At 32.4% G+C, this 16,067-nt stretch overlaps 1 pseudogene; it reads left to right on the top strand.

The window, feature by feature from the left end:
* The first annotated feature begins 504 nt into the window (after positions 1–504).
* Positions 505–14,276, top strand: LOC149580376 (putative pectinesterase 53; annotated as a pseudogene).
* Positions 14,277–16,067: the final 1,791 nt, after the last annotated feature.

The raw sequence follows: 16,067 nt of genomic DNA, 5'->3' as shown, positions 1-16,067 counted from the left end.
GAGCCTACCTTGCACAAATCATCTACCTTTGACAAGTAATAGATAATCAAGTCTGAAGAAAAAGAGGTTGGGAGCATGCTTTTGACAAGTAATTTTTGAGTGAATTTAACATGTCATGTAATTTTTTTTAATATTCCACCAAATTTGAACCAAAAAATTAAATGCTTTGGACCCTAGATCTTAAAGATTTCCAGCAGAGAGCAGATTTAGTCTTCACATGAACTCAATAGTGACAGTGGACAACTAGAGGAGAAGAGGTTGGGAACATCCTTTTAACTAGTAGTGGTAATAGATAGCCAAATCTGAAGCAAAAGATGCTGGGAGGATGCTTTTGACAAGTAATGTTAAACTGAATCTAACACGTTACATTAAAACTTGTAATATTTAATTAAAATTGAACTAGAAAATTAAATACTTTTTCCACTGAATCTAGAAGATTTCTAGCAGAATGTAGTTTCCCCCCAAAAAATTCAATTCAATTCAATTGAGTTTCAAGACTGAAAAATGTTGGAACAACAAATTTTGATTGTTTTTGTTCTTGGTTTTTAATTCACATATGTAGTGGAAGACAATGCAAGAGAGCACAAAGAAAAGCCTTTCCATACAAGGGCATTGAATATAGAGAATGAGTACACCAAATAGATAAGATGGATGGGTACTCTGACCCATTCATTGTATAAACTAGAAAATAACAAGCTTCTACCTTCCTCTTACCTTGTGGTGGATCCTATAGATGGAGTAGGGGACTTCACTTCTACTTAGGAAGCCATTGATTCTCTGCCTCTCTTCAATATTTTTAGAGTTGTTATCAAAATCAATGCAGGAGTATATGAGTAAGTATGTGTAAATTAATGTGGTTTCGAAAATAATTGTGTGAATTTCTTTGCACCAATGCTTATGCTCAGTGATATATTAAAAAGATGATGAAATATAATTTAAAGATTGAAAAGTTAGCTGAGTTTGAAGATTGAAGAGTTGTCTTACTTCAAAAAGGATAAAATGGCACAATTTTATCTTTTGATCTGTTATGATTGTAGTTTACAAATTTGGATTGGATCAACCTTGTGAGTTAGCTAAAAATATTTGGTTTTGGTATTTATTTTGGTGTTTGATAGGAAGAAGGTGAACATACCAATGACAAAAGCATTTGTAACCCTTGAAGGGGGAGGGGCAGATTCCATAGTCATACAATGGGGTGACATGGCAAGAATGTTAGGGCTAGATGGAAAGCCATTGGGCACATACAATGGTGCCACTGTAGCAGTTAATTCTCCTTATTTCATTGCCAAGAACATTACTTTTAAGGTGAGATTTGAGATTTCTTACTTCAAATGTTTTCTATTCAGAATTGGCCTGTATTTTTTGTGCTTGGAATCTTGGATGATTTTGAGAAATATCACAATGTACAATTGATTTATAAGTGATAATTTTAATAGGTATTTGAATATATGTGTGGGTGTTCAGTTTGATATTAGTATGGTTTGATGGCTAAATTGTAGTGTTGCTCTTATTAATAAAGTTCAAATTCTATGAAAGAACATTTTTTGATGTTGAATTTTTTTTTGAAAACATAGAATACAACACCTATTCCTCCACCAGGGGCAATAGGGAGGCAAGCAGTAGCTCTAAGAATAATAGGGGACACAACACCTTTCTTTGGGTGCAGCTTCCTTGGAGCTCAGGACACCCTTAATGATCACACTGGACGCCACTATTTCAAAGACTATTATATTGAAGGCTCTGTGGATTTTATCTTTGGGAATGGCCTTTCACTCTATGAGGTACATACCCTTTTTGGAATTTTTGAGAAAGATTCTTAAAACAATTTTTCATATTGACCATTTTAAACAGTAGATTCTAAAGTTTCATGAGGTATACTCAAAACATTTTATTTGTTTTAAGTGATTCATTTGAAGTCATAGTAATGATTAATCTTATTTAAAAATTTGTGATTTCTTATGAACATCATAAATAGATTAGGTAGTAAACCTAAAATAGTACTAACTATTGTGATTTATATGAACAACACACTAAGTCCTATCCAAAAACTATTATGGTTTATATGAACATCATACTCTTTATGGACTATCTGAAATTATATTAATAAATAGGTCTTATTGAAGAGGTTATACCAATAAATGGATATTATTGGAGAATTTAAACGTCACAATCTTTAATTAATTAGATTAAGTAGAAATCTGAAATTATGTTAATAGATAGGTCCTATTGAAGAGCCTAGACCAATAAATGGGTATTATTAAGACCCTGAACTATATATCTAATTCAATTAGGTATATTCTCTAGTTTTGTATGGGTGTCTGTAACTTCTGTAATGGTAGTTGTATTAAATATTGGTCCAAACAAGCTTCTAGTTGTATCTTTGTAATTCCTCTTTCAATTTTATTTTGAAGTTTCCATGATAGACTCATGGGCAGAATAAAATCTTATTGAATCTCTTTGACATTAATAATAGAGATAATGTTGCAAGGATTATATCATGTTTTAAGGATGTCCACTAAGAATTTGAATGTGATGCTAAATGAAACATAGGAATTCTGGTTTTGAATAAACCAAATTACAATTTGTATAATGATGTTTGTTAAATTTCAGCTTTCCTTTTAATAGTATATCTACATTTTATGTTGGTACCTTTTTACAATTTTCAGTATGGCACACTAGCAAAATCTGTAAAATGCATTATTTGGGAATTATTATTTTTCACGATAAGGAAGTGTTGTTGAGATCATTGTGAAGGGAGAAATGGTCACTATCTACCACATCTTGGTGAGGTTAGTACTAATAGGATGTGCATGCTCAATTCTCCCTTGCTATGCCTTTTGGTTTGGTCAATACTCTACAGTATAAAAGTGAAACTACTAAAGTATGAGCCTTGAAGCTTTTACAGCTCACCTCTTTTTTTTCACAATCCCCATTGTCTTATTGCATACTAATTATATATATTTTATCGATAAAAGGCTAAAGTCAAGATCAATATCATTATGTGTTGTGATCAATTCTCATATAAGATACTCACAATTTACCATTGTGTTCTAGGCTCTTGCCTTATATATAATGTATTGTTATTTATTATCACTACTACATTTGATCTTATTTTTAGACCAAAATTTTTGACCATCTAATAAAATGTGGTCAAATTGGTCAAAATATGGAAGGCAACATATACATTTTTTAAAAATACAAGACCATGTTGGTCGAATTACACTGTGTCAAAAAACATTAAGAGCTCTTTGCCACCCTAATTTCATCCTTATGCGACCAGAAGACAACTTGTGTGCATCTTTATGGCTCCGGTCGATCAAGTTATCTTACTCAAGTATTAGAAATTGGCTCTGGGTCCTAGTCGCATTCTTCCTTCCATTCTCAACGCTTCCATCTTGAGGTGCCCTACTATTCTATAGCAGGGGTGCCCAGTAATGGTGCCTAAACCTACTCATTCATTCTAGCTAGCTACTTAGATCTGGAGAACAAGTGATCAAGCATCAAACTCCATCCATTGGCCCGATGGGGTGAGGCATGACTGCTTGAAAGAATTGGACTATGATTAATTTTTTCCCTATTACATTTTGTGGTGCCAGGATTACGTGTAGAGGCAGGGTTTGAGGATTACATGCCAACAACTTTTTACAGCTTCAGAGCTTCAGAGCATTTTACGTGCAGAGGTAGGGGTTTGAGAGCTTCATTGATGCAACCTCTAGAACAGTAAGGGTTCTTACCCTTCTTTTCTTCGTTAGAAACACAAACATTTTAGTTTAATCCAATGGCTTTGCTCAATCATTTAATGCTTAATCATTTAATGTTAGCATACATTTTATATTCCATATTTCCCATAGTTTGGCAACTACATTTGGATACAATGGGATAATATGTTACTTTGGATATGAATTTGAATCCTATTTTAATGTGAAATTTTGCAGATTGGTTTATTGGGAGAAAAGAAAAACATCTTTACTAAAGATGGTTCGTGTACTGTGAAGTGGAATGCATCAATTTCAAATCAGCATTTGACGTGGTATAAGGTAATTCATTTTGGCATCAAGTACACATCTTAGTTATCATTTTCATCCTAAGATCACATAAAATTGAAATCCATAGAGACTCGCATGAAAACAAATGAAAGGGAAGTTCATTTCGTATATAGATTGCCTTTAAAATTCATGGAAATAAAAAAAACATGCATAAATATCTAGCCTTATTTGTGCATGTGTATGTGAATATAAACTATCAAATATAATGGTTGTTGGACTGATTGAAAAAATACCTTATATTTTTCAAGTGGCATTTTTGGGCAAATTTAAAGACGTGTGGAAATCTTTTTTTCTTTTTCTTTTACATTAATTTTTCAAGCCTTTTTTATTCAGAAACATATCAATTAGTCTATATAATTAGACAAATTAATAAGTTTGTGGCCTAAGTTGTCTTATGCATAGATTAGCTTCTAATTTTGAGTAGTAGGCTTGGAATTATTATCCTGAAAATTAGGGCTGCCAATTTTAAATAATTTCATCAAACACTTCAATTTTTTTGAAATATGTTCATATTTGGATGTTCATCTTAACTTTCAATGAGTACATGGAACACTACTAGGTCAGGTGACTCTTAGTTGCTTTTCACAATCCCTAAAGACACTTTTTTCTATCTTCTTCTGTATTTATACTTTAATCAATTTGAAAATGGTAAGGTGAAAGAATCCAAGAACACAAAATATACTATTGTTGAAGAGAGAGATTACCAATAGTAGACCCAATGTTACCTTTGCATTCTTGACTGTGGGGCTGGTATAGGGGATTTGGCCAAATATAAGTATATTTCTCATACTTGTCTATGTTAGGATGGTCATGTTTGGTTGTTAGTTTGGATTGTGGATGATAAAATTTCTAACACAAAAAATATTATATTAAAGTTATAGTATATAAAAATTGAACTTTTAAGCCATGATAGTCAAGTGTGAATTTTTTGGTAGGTTCCCATCTTCATGGTACCAAAATCAAATAGGGTGGTGAAGTTGAATATATTACAACTCCAAAGGAATTCCTATCATACAATTTCAATCATGTAGCAAATCTAAACACTCTATGGGAGACTTTCTAGAACAAGCAAAGAAAACTATATGAACTATCCAAATGGTGTGGACCAAGTTGCAAGAAGACACCAACTGCCTGAAGCAAAAGAGTATTAATATGTTGGATGTGGAGGAACAATGAAAGGCAATTTTGGCAAGTACTAGAGAACAAGAAAAAATGGTGATGCAACTAAACCATCATATAGTAAAGGAACAACTTTGAGAAGCTAGAGAAGAAGTAGAGCAAGCAATGCCAAAGGAACAAAGAAGGACCAAAAAAACTATAGGATCATCATCATGATTAGAGTTGGAAAAGGATGTAGTACACTAGGTTCTATACACAACAATATTAATCAAGATGACTGACCTTAAAAATTTTTCACAATTGAGAGTGGCAATCACCAACATAGTGATAGGAAGACCCAAGTAAAGACATGATAGTAGAGACATGAAAAACCAAGTGTTGTTGATAATGAATATTCAAAAGATGCCAATTCTAGTTCAAATGGAGATCATGGAGAAAAATTTGACCAAATCCATTATGAGAGATGAGCAGGAGTCAAAGTACTACCCAAAGGTACATGAAAGTGAAATGGGAATCCAACCCTCTAGCTACCAAAATTCCAATTATTAGGCACTGACTAGCATAGAATCAAACTGTTGGGGTTACTAATGGAACAAGAGGCAATGAGTGGAAGCCAAAAATTCTCCTAAATTTTGAGGCCATCCCATTCTAGAAGAAAGCATACAATGAATTAGTCAAGAGAGTGTCAATTGGATAATAGAACACAAAATACATTTAAAACAAGGGTTTGAAGTATGTAATGGATTTAATGAATCATGTTGTAACTAAGGAAGGAGTTTCCTTAGATTTTTGAAATTTAGGCTCCAAAGAAGACAAATGAATAGTCAAGGTCAAAGAGATCAAATGATGTAGAAAGTTTCTAGTCATGCTCAGAGGATGAAATAAACTTTTCAGATAGCCTATTTCATCGGCAAGTAGAGGACTATAATAAAATTATGTCAACGTGTAATTTTCTCAAAGTCACAACTCTCTATGAAGAACAATTGATGAAAGAATGCAATTTGCAAATGATATATCTAAAAGTATAAAGAGAAAAGTTTTAGTGTAGGTCTTGTCAAGAGAAATCAACTTTGACAAAAATTTACTAAAATTTTTAAGAAAGAAAGTGATTATGCGTTATGACGAAAAAGATAAAAGATAATATTAAGGGAAAATTATAATGAGGTCATTCATAATATACTACCTCTTCATTTTCAAATTGTAAAACATAAAGAAAAGGTGATTTCTAAGAAGGGATAAAATGATAAAGTGCACCCAAGTCAACTATATGAACTATATACTTTACATGGTTTCCATTTTACATATCACCATATACTATATTATATATGTGACCTCAACATTGAACAAAAATAGTGTGAATCTGGAAAGTTATTATAACTATATTATTGGCAAGTGATTACATGATACATTAGTTTAGTCCTTGTTTGGAAAGAGTCAGGAAATGAAAAGTAAATTTCTGATGTAGCCAAACCATTATAGTGCATTTAAAGTTCAGTTGACATTTTGGGAATGCTGCACTAATGGTTAAAATTATATATATCATCTAGTAGTTGAAAGCCACTTCAGAAAATATTTATTGCTATGGAAATGACACACTGTTACTTCATAATTCCTGAAAGATATTGGCAATACTAACATATTCTTTCTATTGTACTATCGGTGGAGGGGAGGACAAATGCAATACAAGGAAAATGAGGTGCTTGGATTCATCCACTGTGATTCAAAGAGACTTATCTGATTGAAACTAAGTAATGGAGTTTCATAGCATGTTTCATAATTTTAAATTATTGGTATTCTTTTTCTCATAATGAAGTTGTAAATATCCATGTAATGTCTATTTAAAAAGATAGTTTGTGGAGAGGAAAAATACACTCTTGATAATGAAGCCTTCAAAACAAAAGATTGTATTTCATTGTATTGAGTTAATTGAGCAAAGTACAATTGTGCAACTGTATATTAATGCCGATCATATGAGCCTTGCCCTACTATCTGGCCAACCTTTTTCTTCACTTATGTTTTGTTGGATGTTATGGCATTATGTTGACAAAAAATGAGATCCCTATTTTCTAATATCCATGGCTCACATGAAGCCAAAGGACTCAACTAAAAAATTCGTGGCTTCATCTTGTTGGCCTTTGATATGATTTAGTACATTTGAAGGAAATAGTCTGCCTACGTGCTTATCCTTTGATTAAAAATCAAATATTTAAATAAATATAATAATAATAATGCACACGGCCGCAACTGGGGCTTTCATCAAAAATTTGCATCGCTCAATTTGTAATGACTATGAAATGAGCAATGGCATTAGACAGATATTGTGAGAGCACTTTCTTTGTATAGGTGTATGGTGTATAATTCTTAATGACTGACAATGATTATATGAGACATACCATTTAAATCTAACTACCAAATGTCAAACTTCTTAGGGCATATAGCTTGCAAGACATTTTGGTTTCTGTCTAGTTCTATTGGTGGACACTTGTATTTTCTTATAAGAAGGTGGTGGTTGGTTGTCCAGTAACTCTGATTTGGTTATGATCAACAAATACATTCCAAAACATGGTCATAAGATATGGTCACAAAGATCATGTTGATGTTAGCAAAATACGTAATGTCGTGCTCACCCAAGTGTTAACTCTTACCCTGCTTTGATATTTCTACCATAGGATTAAAAGTTATATTAAGTTCATTTTGATATGATGTAATTATAGGATGGATATGTGCCTTCTCGATTGCAATCACTTGTTCACAATATTATGATAGTTCGGTTGTGATTTCAATTATTGGATTTGATGCTTCACCTCAAGTGTGTATAATGTATATACAAGTTTATGAATAATGAATGTATATGGAAAGGAATGACATGGGTTCACTAACCCTTCTTATTGTACCTAGTCTGTGTGGTCAAGTTAGTGACCCTATTACTCAGGGTATGTGTCGTTACTTCACTCATCATGTTTGGATACAAATAAAAGGATGTTCTTGCCTAAATTGCCAATAATTTGAACTGTTTGTTATTTTGAACCCATGTGTTGTGGATTAACATGCAAAATGGTTGTTTCTGTTGAATTTGTAGCATTGTTCTTATCTGATTATTTCTCTCATACATAAACGTGTGTGTATGTGTGTGTGTGTGTGTGTGTGTGTGTGTATAAATTGACTGTACAAACTGGTTTGATCTGATTCAAATCTCTGTTATAAAGCAACGATCATACTGTTAATATGATTCCATTATTTACTATTATTGTGAACTACTTCATTTTTCCATATCATCGACTGAGATCAGGTATTATGAAATATCATATGCCAATCATGATTGGACTTTTGAAGCACATAACCACCGAATGTGGTTAAGGATAACAAATAATGGTTTAAGGGTAGTCTCATGTAGAGACATGACCCTACATGCCCAAAGGGCATGTAGAGTCACATCTCTACATGAGACACAACAATTCAATATTTATATATATAAAGTGATATGATTGTTTGGAAAAACATCACGCAATACATGTTACTACCATTGATCTGCGCGCGCGCGCACACACACACACACACACACACACACATCAATCTGCAAATACTAAAGTAGCATCAGTAATATTCATTGAAAGAGCAAAAGACAAGTAAGATTTAGGAATTTATACAACGCATTGAATCTATACCTCTGATGCGATCGATATCAGAATTAACGAAATCAGATCTGTCATTGTCTGGCAATTACTTATAAGGTAATCTTCTACCTCTGATCTAACATTCCTTAACAGTTTCCTTTGTGTGTCTTTATTTTACTTGAGCTCACTTTCATGTGCACTTACTAGGTTTTTGAAATGCTTTTTTTACTGTGTTTGTGAAGCAATTCTAAATGCTTGGTCAAAAAATTATGAATGGCTAAAATGGGACTGATGGAATGTAATAGTACCAATGTGAGAAGTTATTATGTATGAATGGCTAATAGTGCTAGTGTGAGAGGTTAGAACTTAGTATAACCCCAAAAATGGCTAGATGAGAATCATGTAATCTCGATGTGTCAACATAAGCATATGTGATGAGCTTTGGATAGGGGATGTCCCTTCCAAGAAGAAACCTTAGGGGGTGCACTCCAAAGAAGAGGGTGGAATAACTAAGGTTAGAAAAATTTATCTAGAGACATCCTTAAGGTTTGGGGTTAGAATTGGGGTAGCACTTACACCTATAATATTATAGTTAAGCTTGTTATTATTTGCTAGTAGGGACATTACACCCTACACAGAGGTTCATGGTAATGCACCTTGTTTATTTCTTGTTAAATTTTTTAACAATAATACAGTCTGTAGGGAGCATTCTCTTCCTCTTTGGTGACTGCCAAAGAGCATAGGCTCATTTTTTACAGGTTTTCTAAAGTGGAGAGCCTTTGAGGAGCCACCTTTTAAGTTTGGGGGAAATGTTTTAAGCTTGGCTATTTTTCCTTTCCTTAAGTTTATGATTGTGCTTTTGCAATACATTGGGACACCCTAAAATCCCTATGATAAGCAAGACTACATCATTGACTTGCTCAAATACAATAATGCAAAATTCATACATAAAACCTTGAAACTGATTAGAATGGCATTAGAAGTGATCAACTTGCCCAAAAAAAGGGAAAATATGAACTCATCAAGAAGAAGAAGAAACACATAAATCTCCACGCGTGGGATAAATAGAACTAAAATCAAAACAATTTAAAATGGTAACTATGCATATTGACCTTTCATTTGGTTTGCTTGTTATATACACATAACATTTCCCAACAGAGCATAATTTCATAAAGATGCTACAAGTATCTTAACATACAAATTTTGCACTTATATTACTTCTATTGAATTTACTATCATTGATGTCAAAGGTGAATTCAAGCTCATATGAATTTCAAAGGATCATGTAATATATTAGAATATTTGGTTAAGTTGCTTGCTTGGCTAATTGAGTTGGTTGCCTGTCTATGTCAGCTGGCTACTTGTCTGCTTGTTGTGCCATGTCAACCTTTTGAAAAGAGGATTGATTTATAGGAAGATTTAAATATGGTTTCAGATTTAAGAGCAAAAGATTTCATCTCAAATTTTTATAACAGCTTCAAATTTCTTTGCCATGTTGCTGCTCATTAAGCTTTAACGTCTTGGAAACAAGTCACATGTGTCAAGTTAAATGGTACTATCATCCTCATATTATGTATTTTTTGCTAGCTTTTGGTAATACTTGAACCTTGAGAGGGATGGAACACTTGGATCATCCCATCTATATTGGAGGAACCCATAAGAAAGTCTTAAGACAAGGCCAAAATGCTTGATGACATGGTACGATGCACTATTAGCATAAGTACCCGTGTTAGTCAATACTAATGAGTTCCTTATCAATCACCAGAGATCCAAGTGTGCATTATCTTTGGTATTCACAAATGCACTTGAATGCCCATATATGTCTTGTTTTCTTTTTTACTAAATTTAAAACAATATTTATTCACAAGAAATAAAATAAAAAATAACCCATTAGACATTGAAACTCCACATTCGTTCAATGACTGAAACAACTACAATATGAGTGCACTGCATTATTATATATTCAAAATACACAACATCTGTTGAGAATAAAAATTACATTCTTCGGTGATAGATTTTTTTTGAATATCATACGCAAAGAAAAGCCCTTCTATATTTGTTTCCAATTACTGACATGTCCTCCTTCATACGTATTTGGCACAAGAATATAAATTGGTGTTCTAGTAGTTTGACCTACAGAAAACTATAAAGATGATCAAATGATCAACACCATAAATATTATACAATTTTATCTAGAACAATTAATTAACTATTCTTGGGAATAGGTTATCGCATTTTTCGTGCTATTTACTAAGGGATTCATTGTTTTTTGTTGAAATTGTCTTTAGACTCTCAAAATCAAAGTGTTGTTAAAGGGTTTGTGTGTTGTAACATTTGGGAGCATATCTTACTTTTTGTACTTTGTAATATGAGGGTAGATTTTTGGATTAAATATCAACATAATGATTTTCAAGGACATTAAAAAAAAGAATATGCTCATACATGCATTAGTAGTATTAAAGTTATTTTGCAAGCCTTTTTGTAATTGGAATAGCTACAATATGCAGGGTCTGAAGTAGGATGTGATTATAGATCTTGTTGGACAATGTCATACTTACAAGCAGCGCATGATGCATCTTGTCAATACAACTTCGTAAGTTACATTTTCTATTTATTATTTTCATTTGGAATCCATTGTTTTAGTTCTAAGATGAATTTGGTAAAATTCTTTTTGAAATGAGTGAAAACTCTAAAATACTGAGATGTCCTTTGTAAGTTATTATGTTGAAACATTGTAATCATTTTAAATGCTAACTTTCATCGGAGACACCAATTCTAGTTTGGGTAACAGGGTCTGGTAGATAGATTTGTTAAAAAAATGGGATTGAATTCATTTTGGATTCTGCATAATTTCATATGACAAATTAAATTGTTGTAAAAAAGTCATGTAATTTGGCAAAATATACTTGCAGCAATGAGTCTAATAGCAATTTTATAACAATGAAAAAGCATGAAGGTAAAACTATTTATCTCATAGATGATCAAAAAATCAAATGACACTTATTTAAATCTTAAAATAAGACACAATGCCAACAAGAAATAAATTTGCATTCCAAAAGGAGAGTTGTTGTCAAGAGTAGCTTCTATATGATGGAAAGAGATAGAGGAAAAATAATAGAGTTGAAGACAACTCTTCAATTTATATATTGCATATAATCAGTAGATACAAAGTTATCTTTACAAAATAGAGCTACTGCCCTACACGTCAAATACAAAAAAAACATAGTCCTCTATTTCAGTTATATATTTTGCTGTTACTACAGAAATAAATAATTTCTTTTTAAATTTTCAAACTGTTATGCTCTGCTATAGAAAAACCCCTATTTTCTAACTTTCTTCAATACATATTCTCCACTCCTTGTACATTCAAGGAAAAAAATTGTAAACATAACATTACAAAGAGAAATATATTAAACACATACTATAAAATTTTGAAGTCCATTGTAGAAGTCTCCAAAAAACATAATAATAATATAGTCAGTACAAAACTTGTCTTAGACAAAATGATGGGACAACAAACAACAAAATTATAGGTAAGCCTTGGTAAACGAAATTATTGTCACTTTAAAATCAAAGTTCCCTACATGAGTTGGCTTAGCTTTGGGCTATGATATGACGTGAGGATAAGTATTCTTCACACTAGTTAACTTTAGTCTCTTTCTCTTTGAATGATAAGGGCTCTTTTGGCCCCGAGAATAGGAATCAGGTATAGCTATCTATTATTGTGTATTTTGTTATTCCGATCTGTTATTACACACCAAGTTTAGTTCTAAAAAATGAAATTAGAATATGAGTGAATTTGAATTGAAATTAAATTAGAAATTAAAATTTTAATGTGTGAGATTAAATTTAAAATTTTATTGTAAGCTTGTAAAGTCAGCACATAGCTCTACACAAAAGTCATCCACTCTGACTTTGGAGGGTGGTAGGTGCTAGTTCATTGTTCTCAAGCCAGTATGAGTCATTCTCATGAGCAATGACATTGCAATTTTCTTAGTTAATTTTGTTTCCTCCTCTCTGCAACTTAAGTTTCTTTTCAGATTTCCCAACTGGGTTTCTTTAACAGAAAATGGAATCCCTAATGAGCTTGCATAATAACAGAATCTTCAAGTTGTGTGGTTGGAACAACATGGATTGCTACAATCATCACTCCATTTGATGACTGTGTCTTTGAGATGATTAGTATTGTGAATCTCAATCTTTTCCACTAATATTGGCCACTGCATCCAAAACATAATGTCAAAATCAGTTATGCCAATTTCTTGATGAAGCAGTTGCTTGGACAGTCAATGTGGACCACCCATTGAGGTTTTTAGAATAAAGGGGTTGTCTGGTATGACCCATTTGACAGGACCCTAGGAATCTCCATGGTTGAACTAACCCAGAATCTAGGTGTGTAGGCTAACATACCATTAATATAGTTTTTAATGCATCTCACTAGCAATAAAGCATGTTTTATTAGCCCATTATCTAGTTGTTTCACCTTTATTTCAAATTTAATGCAGGGACGAGGAGCTTGTTGGTCAGGGTCTTGCATTGAATGATGAATTGGATCATTTTGTCCTCTATAAGTTTAAATAGCTCTTTCTTCTATCATCTAAGCCATGTATTATGTTTGGCCTATTATTTTTTTGTGCTTTATAACTTGAAATAGCTCTTTCTCCTCTATATAATCTAGTGTTTACACATTTGCTCTATATTTTTAATACTGTGTTAAAAAGCCTATCAAAATAGGGTCACCATCCACATTCCAAATTAATGACCAAAGACATTCCAAAATTGCCTTGTATTATCATTAGATGGGTTTATCATAACCACAATCCTATCTTTACCTTACTGTCAAATCTAGACAACGACTCTATGCATAAATCTTTGTTGCAGAACTTTACTTTGCACATTCTGATATATTAAAATTCAATAGAAACTTTATAAACTTACCATGGAAATTCCTACACTTCTTCAATTTCATTCCCTCTTCATTCTTGGAGGACCTTCACAACAACTTCTATATTGAGGAGAAACTCAACATGTAGAAAATTTAAGGCAATTAAAAATAACTCATTCCTCTTGTACTTTGGAAAATAGTTTGTCATCGAGCTCCTACATCCCATTCAAATATAGATCAATCTGCATGCTCAAAAACAAATCTTTTTCATCAAACCCTCAAACAATGTATTTCAGTTCCATGTAGAAAAATCTAACCATTATCCATTTGGTCAATCTGCACAAACTTGACACTAATGATATCTAGCCCCAAAACTTGGATTATCTTTTCCAATATGGAAATCTAAAGCAATTAGTTATCTTGACCCTTGATTGAACTTTGGAGTACAATCTCCTTCAACATGATTTGACTGCATTTAACTATGTATTTTTTGATCTTGAAATGAGATGAACATGATTGTGTAGATGACTTGATTATTTATAAATTTGCTAGATTTGATACACACTCTTTGTTGGATTGCAGGAGGAGGCAAAATGGTTTCGAGAAATCTGAGATTGGTCTAATGGAAAGTCAATTGAAGGAAGAAAAATAAATTGGAATTCCTTGTGCCATGGTGGGATCTACAACTTGGACTCTCAGTTAATCAGTTTTTATTGATTTTCCTGTCAAAAAATTCAGATTTCAAGTAGAGAATCTATAATCTCAAACATAAATTTGAGTGTTATAAAAAATAGTTTTACTATGTACTATGATAATTATATTTTCTTATCAAGAATGTATTCATGACACTCAATTGCTTCAGCTCAGTGGGGTTGGCTATATACTAGTTGAAACATTTAGTTGTACTCCAATATAGTCCAATCTGAAATTTAGTCAAATATTCATTGTTCAAAAGCTATTATTATTCTATGTAATATCATATTTTTTTGAATTAAAGTGCATTTAATATTGACTTAGTCTTCATGCTTATTAGCCATAAATAATATTAGAAAGAAATTGTGTAAAATCTGGCAGCATGGAGTTCCTGACATTTGCTACAATGAATGTTTAAAAGAGAGCAATTCTTATGCAGTGGCTAAATGGTTATATCTTCCAGATCAACAAGACCTAAACATCAATAATGCATTTAAGCACCATACTTGAAAAGGGTTGTTCATTTGTCTTATCAAAAGAAGTTTCCTTTAATCTAAGAAAAGGATTTGACAAATGTTTCTTCTGCATATGTTACCAATGTGGTGATACATAACATAATTAATTGTACTTGGTACAAATAAAAATTTCAGTTTCACTGCCATTTCTATGAACAATATATTTGTTGTGCTCACAATCAATGTCCCTTACTAACATTAGATCCAAAGTTAAACAGAAACCCTACTGCAAATTTGGTGATAGAGAAAGTGCTATTAAGGAGTGGTTAAAAGGCTTGGTCGTGGTTTGATTTTGATCAATTAGGTACGTTTCATGTGTCCAAACTTTGTCTACTTAGAATTTAGCTCTTGTTTATGGCCTATTATTATTATGAGCTTTATAAGTTTATATAGTTCATTTCTCTGTTAAAAACTTCTATTACATTTTGGTTTTCTCTGTGTTTTACATAATCCAAATTAAACCCATTTATTTCTTATTACAGGGCCGCATCAGCCTTATGCTTGAAAAAAGATGAGAAAGCCTCATGTTATAAGAGTAGAACCATAAGAGCCATAGGAGAATGTTGAAGATAGTCACAATTTACCTATTAGCATCATGACTATCTTTGGCATTCTCCTATGGCTCGTAAGGGAGATTAGCTAACGAAGATGCTCTGTTAGCTTTTAATATGCTTCATAGATGAGATTGCATTATATGAGATTCATTACTACACTTAGGAATGGGCTCATCTTCAGTCTTCAGAAGATTGAAGGTGAGCCCATTCCAAGTGTAGTAATGAATCTCAAAGCTCCTTCAGCCTGAGGATATGATGTCTTTCGGATGATCTTTCTAAAGCTGCATCAACATTGTATCCTTCAGGTGTTTGATTCTTCATCTTTCTTCTTCATTATTCTATAGAACAATTCTTATGGTTTAAGTTTTTTAGCATCAATTTGTAATTTCAGTCAGAAATCTCTATATATCTTTTCTTACCAGACAATTTTGCTTAGTTTTTATGTAAATGTCTTTGGTTTTGCAGCTTGGACTTGAATTCACCACCAATGTTCTTTATACTCAGCCAACAATATATTTGTACCAAGTATAGTGCATTGTAATTGTATTGTTCATACAATGTTGATGTTTACTCAAGAAGACTATTTTTATTTAGTTTTATTCACCAAGTTTCCTTTTCAGTTTGATTTTGAGCTGGTGATG

The sequence above is a fragment of the Cupressus sempervirens genome, chromosome 1, assembly GCF_028749045.1.
Source record: "Cupressus sempervirens isolate cs-2001-9-10 chromosome 1, ASM2874904v1, whole genome shotgun sequence".
NCBI classification, from domain to species: domain Eukaryota; kingdom Viridiplantae; phylum Streptophyta; class Pinopsida; order Cupressales; family Cupressaceae; genus Cupressus; species Cupressus sempervirens.
Note: the sequence above shows the minus strand (reverse complement) of the source record. Positions and strands in the feature narration are given on the sequence as shown.